The sequence below is a fragment of the Alosa sapidissima genome, chromosome 20, assembly GCF_018492685.1.
Source record: "Alosa sapidissima isolate fAloSap1 chromosome 20, fAloSap1.pri, whole genome shotgun sequence".
NCBI classification, from domain to species: domain Eukaryota; kingdom Metazoa; phylum Chordata; class Actinopteri; order Clupeiformes; family Clupeidae; genus Alosa; species Alosa sapidissima.
In genome coordinates, this window is record NC_055976.1 from 27,058,323 (window position 1) to 27,067,386 (window position 9,064).

At 46.1% G+C, this 9,064-nt stretch overlaps 1 long non-coding RNA gene across 2 annotated transcripts in view; it reads left to right on the forward strand.

Annotated features, from left to right (window-relative positions):
• LOC121694406 overlaps window positions 1-8,645 on the forward strand; it is a 58,657-nt gene extending 50,012 nt beyond the window's left edge. For both annotated transcript variants that reach the window (XR_006025745.1, XR_006025746.1), the window contains one exon: window positions 8,485-8,645. This is a non-coding gene — a long non-coding RNA (uncharacterized LOC121694406). The remainder of the gene's footprint in view (window positions 1-8,484) is intronic.
• Window positions 8,646-9,064: the final 419 nt, after the last annotated feature.

Below are 9,064 nucleotides of genomic sequence, written 5' to 3' on the forward strand. Positions count from 1 at the left end.
GTGTAATATGAACACTAAAGAGGTAACCATGGCAAATAGTGTAATAATGTATCGGGATCCATCAGACATATGCAGCATTTGTTAGGATTAGGTAAAAATGATATTCTCAGACGTGGGAATTGTAAGGAATTGGTAGCGGTAATGATAAATGCTGAAAATGATTTTAGAACATATTACCTCCACCAAGGACATTATGTTTTTTGGTGCTGTTTGTCTGTTTATCAGCAGGATTGCACAAACACTACATGGCAGATTTTTAGTACTTATGTGAATGGGAGTAGCATGGGTCAGATTTAAATGCATCCAAATGTCAGAAAAGATCCACATTTTTTTTCTTTAAAATTGTGAGATATTTCTGCTTTGGCCTTGGAAGAGGTCTGCACTGTGGCTAGTGTCCTTCAAGTTTAACAATTTATTCAATAATTACGTTTTTTTGGAACCCTTCAAAGCACATCTGAGAGTTGAGATATGGCCAAGGCCACAATCGATGTTCAAAATAAGAAAAAGAAACAGTAAAAGGAAAGACAGATGGTGTGGGGCATTTGTTTGTGATTTCTGCCTTCTCTTTTCGGACAAGGCTTCGGCTCGTATGTGTCAGGAAGCATCCGGAAGAGTGCCACTCATCCGCCTCACACTGCGATGCCGCGCCTGCGCGGAGATGCCAAAGGAGCGCGTCTGGCACACAGAGCAGCCGACCAATGAGAAATCACGTCAACTTTGAATCTGTCAAGCTTTTCATTTTCAATCAAACGCCGGGCCCTGGCACTCCAGCAGGCTCTTGCTTAACGGAGGGATGATGAGAGCGGGAGAGAGAGATCGAGGAAAGAAAGAGGGGGAAAAGGGGTCTGGCCTTTCTTTCTGGCACTCCAGATGCACCAGGAAGTGGCCTGAGACTTCCGTCCGCTCCAAAGCCCTCGCCCATCTTTCGACTCTTTCTCGTTTCTTCATTTTTCAGTCGCTCGCGCATCTTCGATCCGCCACTTTGTCTCAATCGTTCCTCGCGCCCCTTCGTCCCTGACACAAACCTGTCAAACATCTCCTTGGCGTGGAGATAAAACGGCTGCCTCGCTCCCTCCTCTAAAAATAAGCATTTGTTTATGGACGTGTTCGGTGATTTCCAGCTCCCGTGCTCCGATAGTGTGTGCCAAGCTGTCAGGAGCCATTACTCTCGGACAGGGGCTTCTTTTTCAGCGCTGGCCAAGCGGGAAGAAAGGGGAGCACGCGGGAAAGAAAGAATGTGAGCCAGGGGGACAAGAACTGGACAATGGCAAAGGAGAGGACGAGGGAGAGAGAGGGGGGGGGGATGGGGGGGGGAGGGGGATGGGGGCATTGGGTGAGTTCGCCTGTAGCGAAATCTGTTAAGATGCAGTCCATTTTAAACAACGGAACGTGGCTTTCTCAGTGGGAAGCCTGAAACTTTAATGCAGTTCCTCTAGGTAGAGAGAATCGTGAGAGGAGAGCCAAATGGCGGAGTCAAGACGGTGCGTATATAATATCTGGGTCACTCTGGCAGAGAGACGGCCCAGCCTGCCCATCCAACGGGGAGCTACTTTGATTGAAAAGTGGGAGTTGGGAGGCAAGGGGGAATAAGCACGCCAAGGCCCCTGTCACTCTTGATTTGTCATGTGGGTTGCCCGTCCTTTTAAATTTCGTTATTGTGATTATCCTGCGTCTTAACAAACTGCCATGTTGGAGACAACATATCTCCCTCACTTGCAGTTGTATATACAATGAGTTTACAGTGAGTTGAGGAGGAGTAGAAGAGAAGAAGAAAAGCTTGAGACAGACTTGCGTATGTTTCTGATTCAGTTGAAAGAGTTTTCAAGGAGAAAGTTTGTTTGGGTTGTGTCTATGTGGGTACTTCCTCTTTTGGGCTGGAGTCTGATACACATCTCAGGGTTCCTCTAAACATCCGCACCTCCACTGGGCAGGGAGAATGAACAAAGGTGACATTTTGTCACACTCTTTTGTCACTATGTTGCTTTCCTGTCTCAGGTCAATTTGAGTCTTCAGTTGCCGTGTTTGTTTCCCCCTCCTGTCTCCTCCAATTTCTCTCTTCAATTTCTCTCTCTCTCTCAAATTAAAATTCAAAGCGCTTTATTGGCATGACAATTCATGAAGAAAGTGTTGCCAAAGCACACAGTATCTAGAACAAAACTAAATAACAGTCATAAAACAAAATCTGTGATTATATATATATATATATATATATATATATATATATATATATATATATATGTACATAAAAACACACACACACACACTATCTCTCTCTCTCTGTCTCTCTCTCTCTCTGGGTGTGTGTGTGTGTGTGTGTGTGTGTGTGTGTGTGTGAAATCTATACATAGTGAATCATGATGAGTTTCTATAATTGGATTCTCAATCTTAGCACAATTGAAATCTTATTAAAATCATTTGTGCACTTTTATATAATTACACATCAAAGCTTTTTTCTTCATTTTATTGCAACTAAAAGAATGTGAAAATCACAATTATGCTTAATGAATTAATATCTCACATATTACTGCACCATATCAACAATTATGCGCAGTGCATTCACTGAACATTCTATCCATTCACTTGCCTTGAAACAGAAGCTGAGCAGCTAGAAGTTACTGTAGATGGATGTCAACACATGGAATTGTGTACAAATAGTATATGGAAATATGTGTTTACATGTTAAAGCTTTTTTATTCACCAGGATTGGGGACAGCGTTTGCCTTTGCTTCCCCGATTATTTCTCTCTGCTGTGATCAAACTGATCTACACCTATTTTTTATAAATATTTCCGTTGGTTTGGCTACTTCTAATTATCATGGATGTTTAAAACTTTACTTGTGTCTTTTCATAGTTGAGTTGTCCGCAACATTGTATTTCAGCGTGTGTGTGTGGGTGTGTGTACTGTATGTATCTGTGTGTGTATTTGTATGTGTGTTTGTGTGTTTTGTGTCTGTCCATCAGTTTGAAGTAGTTCCCTGGCCACCGCTACTGCTCTGACCTCCCGCTCTCCGCTGGCTTGATCTTGAGTTGCCTCCCTACTTGACTCTCTCCTTTCTTCCCTTTGAAAGCAATTACTCCTTGGCTTTAAATGAGGGTCTGTTTTGATGCCACTGTAGTCTTCACCCGCCCTGCACCATAACTCAGGCCAAAGAAATCTGGCTCTCTCGCCCTCCCTCCCTCACTTCCTCCCATTTCTCTTTCATTCTTTTGGTCGTTCTCTCTCTCCATCCCTCTCTGTCTGCTGTCTCCCTCCCTCCCTCTCTCCTTCCATCTTTCTATCTTTCTTCTGGTCCTTCTCTCTCTCTCCCTCTCCCCCTCTCTCCCCCCTCCCTCCATCTTGTTCCTGGGTTTGGAGCTCAATTACTGGGCGAGCTGAAGAGTGCCCGGCACGGGCCGGCAGGAGATGAAGGACACAGATAGCTGCCGCTGTGACCACTGCCAGGCCGCCTTCTGGAGCAGCGAGTAAACACAGTGTGTCAACACACCCGGCCAGAGAGATTTAATCACTTTTATTGCATTTTTTTCCCGGCATTATGAGAATATGAAATACTCTCAAAATGCTTTTAAGTGTATATGACCGAGAGTTTGTGGGAGGAGAGACAGAGAGAGAGAGAGATTGTGTGTGTGTGTGTGTGTGTGTGTGTGTGTGTGCGCGTGCGTGCGTGCGCGCGTGCGTGCGTGTATGTTTGTATGTGTATGTAGGTGTGTATTCAATATTAGTGTCTTTCTGTGTGTGTTGGTCAGGTAAACTGTCTGTTTTGAGGGATCTTTGAAGATAACTGCGCCTTTGCCTCACACACAGTGACGGGGCCTTATCATGTAGGTAATACTCTTGTTGAGGTGGATTTGATTGACTGGAGCTCCCCGACATTAACATAGTAATGAAGTCTCCTATGTATAATCTCTCCAGCGCGACTTATGTCCCTCCTTTGTTGCCGTCTGATACTTAAATGAAGGACTACAGAGGCTCTTTGCATGAAGTGCACTTTTCTCCTTCTCTCTTTTCTTCTGCTCGTCTATTCACAAGGCAAACCTCACTCCAAGGAGTCCCACTCTCATGATGTAACTTCATGTAATTACTGAAAAAGATGACGGTATCGCCAAGCCCAATATGGCTTTTAATCTCCTCGGGAAGAATGTGCCGGAACCATTTGTGAAGCCTTTGGTCCTCCATGATCATATCAAATGGCATCTGACTTCTCTCGCTGTCAGCCAGACTGTAATATGTGTGCGTGTGAGTGTGCGCGTGTGTGTGTGCGTGTGCATGTGTGCGTGTAAGTACAGTACGTGTGCATGTGTGAGTGTAAGTATGTGTGTGTGCGTGCGAGTATGTGTGTGTGTGTGTGTTATAGTCTCAGGGCCAGATGTACGTAGTAGATTTGCGAACACAGCGTTATCAGCGCCATGGCCAGCCCGCTGAAACCACACACTGAGCTTCTTCAGTTTATGTGGTATTTATCAAACCTGCCGTTCATCAGGTAATCAGCGCCTTTCTCCGCCCCCTACTGCAATTTGCGAACTTTCACAACTGAACACCATACTTCCATCACAAGCCCAAATGAAGTTAACTGATGACAACATTAAAAGGAATCAAACTACAATACATAATAAGATGTCAACAAGCAGGGAGATAATGAAGAGCAGTAGTTCTACTCAAACTACTTGTGCATATAGGCTGTGGAGGATTGGTCAAATCTAGCAAGTAGGAAAGTTTATCTGGATGACGAGAAAGTAAGACATTTGAAAGGCCAGCGAAAGTTAAGGTTGCTTTTGATATAGTACAAAGACATGAAACTGGTGCTCTGAATAGTGATTCTGTTGTCTTTGAAAGTTTCTCTTATTGACACATTTAACCGCAATTAGGAATAACACCTGCTTTTACAAGACCGCATTGCACCGCAAAACAGACGTGCAGATGGGCAGTTTTCGAACATACTGTACAGGGGAATCCCTAACTAGTCGCATTTTACACTTCTCCTCCCATCTTTTTATACAGAAGTCCCACTTTCCCCTGACCCTCCTATGAATGCATATGCATGGCACAGAAAAGCGCATATTGCCAGTCTCAGCTCCTGTGGCAGGCGGTCTGTGGTTTTATCTAAGTGCAGGCTGTTTGTGCATATCACGGCATGTTTTTACGCGCACGTTGGGAAGAAAATGCATCTCAAGTGGGCGCAAAAAAGCGATCTGCCCCTCAGTATCTGCAGCATGTCAGCTATGTTAGCATGGCTCGTTGTTATGTGAGCTCGAGTGCTACGTGGCCTGCTTTACCTGCTCAGGTAGGCACTCAGTTTGCTGCTCCCCTCACCTGTACCATGCAGTCATCACCACCCTTATGCTAAACCAAGACACAATAGTACCCTTGTTAATGTTACGTTAAGTCCAAGAATGGCACCATTTTTCCCCCATGGTAACCTGGGAGTTGTATTTTGTTAGCCTTTGTTTGGTTTCTTCTCTCAGCCACACACACACACACACACACACACACACACACACACACACACACACACACACACCACTTTCCTCACCTAGTTGTTTTTGTGCTTCTTCAACACCTTGAAGCGGCCACCTCCATGAAAAACAGATTGCCAATAGAAAATAAACCTATCACAATGATGGCCACAGACAGATTTGCCATCAGTAAATTTCCTTGAAGTTTCCGGGGCTGTGATTTTCCCTGAAGTTGCCGGGACTTCTTGATTCCACCCGTGGAGAGGTGTGCAGCCGTAATATGGGGCCCCTTGGTGGAAATTGTCGCTGTTCAAGTCGTTCAATTGTAGATTGATGAGGATGGGGAGGAGGTTGGTGGAGAGCTCTCCTCCTGGGAATGGGAGAGCATCCTCTCCTCACTAGCAGTGCAGTTGCAACAAGGATTGCACAAACATTATTTTCCCTATTTGGGAGATTTTTCTGTCAGTGTTGATTGACTGTGTGTGTGTGTCTGTGTTGGTGTGTGTGTGTGCGTGTGTGTGTGCGTGTCTACGTGTGCATCTGGGCTTGTAGTCAATCTGTTGTGCTTGAAGCAATTATCTCCAAGTATTGTCTCTCACCTGCTATTTCCCGGGCCTTTTGGTAAATGTTCTGATTCTTCCATCATGGCCTCTCAAAATCTAGCTATAATAGTTTGTTCCATTTTCAATTCCAGAAAATAGAGTCTCCTTATTGCACCTCAAAACATAGGGGACATCTTCTAAAACAATTGAAAACATGTCGTAGTGTTGATGTTGGTCTCTCTCTCCCCCTCTCTTCCACTCGTATCCTCGTTCCCTGTCTGTCTCTCTCCCCCTCTCTTCCACTCGTATCCTCGTTCCCTGTCTGTCTCTCTCTCCCCCTCTCTTCCACTCGTATCCTCGTTCCCTGTCTGTCTCTCTACATATTTCTCTTTCGCTCCCTTTATCACACTCTCTTTTTTTTTCTCTTCATCTCTCTCTTTCTCTCTCTCTCTCTCTCTCTCTCTCTCTCTCTCTCTCTCTCTCTCTCTCTCTCTCTCTCTCTCTCTATCTTTCTCTCTCTCTCTCTGTGGTCTTATTTCTTTTTAATCTTCTTTCACTCTCCCTCCCACGTTGTGAGCGCGGCTGTGACCCCGTATTAATCAGCCAAAGCCTGCTTTATTCTCCAAGCGGACTCTTTGAATGCTGGAGAGGTCTGAGGGTGCGCGCTCAGAGCTCCACGAGGAATGAGGGCACATTTATAGGAATTGCAAATGAAGCCGGAGATATGATGAACATTTTCTTTCTCCTCCTACATCGCATTGCTGCTTGCCCTCCTCCTCCTCCTCTTCCTCCTCCTCCTCCTCTTTATTCTTACTCTTCTTCTGCTTTACATGTCTTTATGTTCCTCGCATCCGTTCTTGAATAGGCTTTTCTTCCACCTCTCTTCTTCTCTTTTCTTCCTCTTCCTGTCTTGGCTCATGCTGCTGCTAATGTGAGAATGCACAGAAGTGCATTGTGGGAGAGAATTTACAAGCCCTCGGGCAGGTTGGGAAAGAAACCTTGCATGTATTTTTTTTCTTCTTCTTTCCAGTTTTGAAGTTTTCTTTTGTGTGTGTGGATGAAAAGATGAGAGTGCCAAGTGGTTGACCTTATGAAGGTCAGGAGTCTGAACTTTAGCAAAGGGAACAGGAAGTGATCTGGCATTGCCATCTGTATCTCCTTTGATTTTGCGTCACCCTTTTTCTTTTGTTTGTATTTATCTTTTATTCCTCTCTTTTTCACTGTTTTCTGTTTTTGTTGGTCCTCGCTCTATCTTTCCCAATCTCTCTTTTTCTTTCTATGTTGGTCTGCCTCTCTCTCTCTCCCTCTCTCTCTCCATTTCTCTCACTCACTACCTATTTCTCCTTTCTCCTCCTGTATGCCATCTGTATTGTTCTCTCACAACAGAAATGTGTGTGTGTGTGTGTGTGTGTGAGCGTGAGCGAGCGAGCTTGCGCTGCTTCGCGTGTGTTCTCCCAGATGAACACACGCGTGGCCCTGTCTCACTCGCTCGCAGCTCATTACCTGACGTGATGGATGGCAGCGGGCACCGTTAAACAATGCCCACTCTGGAGGACGCCACGCCACGCCGGGCACCTGGCACCTCCTGACTGGCGCAGAGAAGCGAGCAGGCGAGCGAGCGGCCATTGTGCGGCACTCCGCCCGATGCCAGGCACGCCAGAGTGTAGGCGTGGTAGGGACCCCATCCATGGGGTAAAGGCTGGCACTACCCAGTCCACCTGTCACTGACCGCTCCTTGGCGCCGCTTGTCCGCGCCTGCCAAGTGGAGACTGGCACTTTCTATGTGTGTGGCTGTACCGGTGGGAGCGATTGGGGACATGCAACAAATACTAATGCACCGACACAGCTTTGCAGTAATGTCTCACAGATGTCGTCTTGGAGCAAATGGGGTGGATGTTGTCATTTTGTTTTTTGTTTTTTGTAATGTTGTCATTTTCTGTTTTTGGCCCGTACCCATACACATACACACACACACACACACACACACACACACACACATTCTCTATCTATGTCTCCATCCTTCACTCCCTGTTTCACTAGTCTGTCTGATTCCAGTGTTCGTTCAAGATGTACTCTTTTTCCCCAGAGCTCTGTCGAAGATCTGTCTCTTTTGATGGGGTGCAGTGTGTATGAATATTGTCTTATTTATTGCGTGCCAATGTCTCTGTGTGTGTGTGTGTGTCTGTGTTTAATAAGCATGTGTGTGCGCTGCCTGTGATGTGAGAGTTGGTAGAGGAGCTCTTGAGTATAGGCTCAGATCAAGAGCTCAGCGGAGTTACTATGACACCAGACACTCTCCGCCCCACTCTAGACTCACTTCCTCACACTTAATTAGTCCCTCCCTTTGTTCTCTGTCTCTTTTCTCTCTCTCTCCATTCCTTCGCTCTCTCTGTCTCTCTCTCTCTCTGTCTCTCTCTCTCTCTGTCTCTCTCTCTCTCTCTCTCTCTCTCTGTCTCTCTCTCTCTCTGTCTCTCTCTGTGTCTCGCTGCAGCAGATAACCGGCGTGCTGGTCTGGAGAGGTCCCGCTCGCGCCACAACCCCAGCCTGCTGCCCCGATGATCACCCCCAGCTCACCGGACATCCACAGACGTCAGCCAAGTGCCAAAGAGACCAGTAAGGCCAGGGGGAGGAAGTGTGGACAGCAGACACTGGGGTGGGTGGGGAGTAGGAGGTCAGGTTTGATGGGGGGAGGGAGGGAGGGAGGGGGAACTGGACACTGAGGACGTCTGACCGGTGGACAGACTGTGGCAGAATGCATGGCCAGGGCGAGGTCCCGACGACAAAAAACTACGACACAAAAAGACACACAGAAAACCCACGACATCGCCACGGAGACGAGGCGAAAAACAGAAGACAAGAAAAGGAAGACAGACGAGGAAAAGAAAAAAGAAAACGCAATATGCACCACAAAACCATCTAATAGTCTCAGTGCTGTCTGAAGCCTTATCAACTCATCCTCTCACTCACTGCTTTACGTGTGAAGGACTCTGCCTCATCTATTTATCTTTTGCTTGTTTTTATCTGCTTATGATATTATTTTTTTTACCATTCTTAACTGCACAGATACTTGT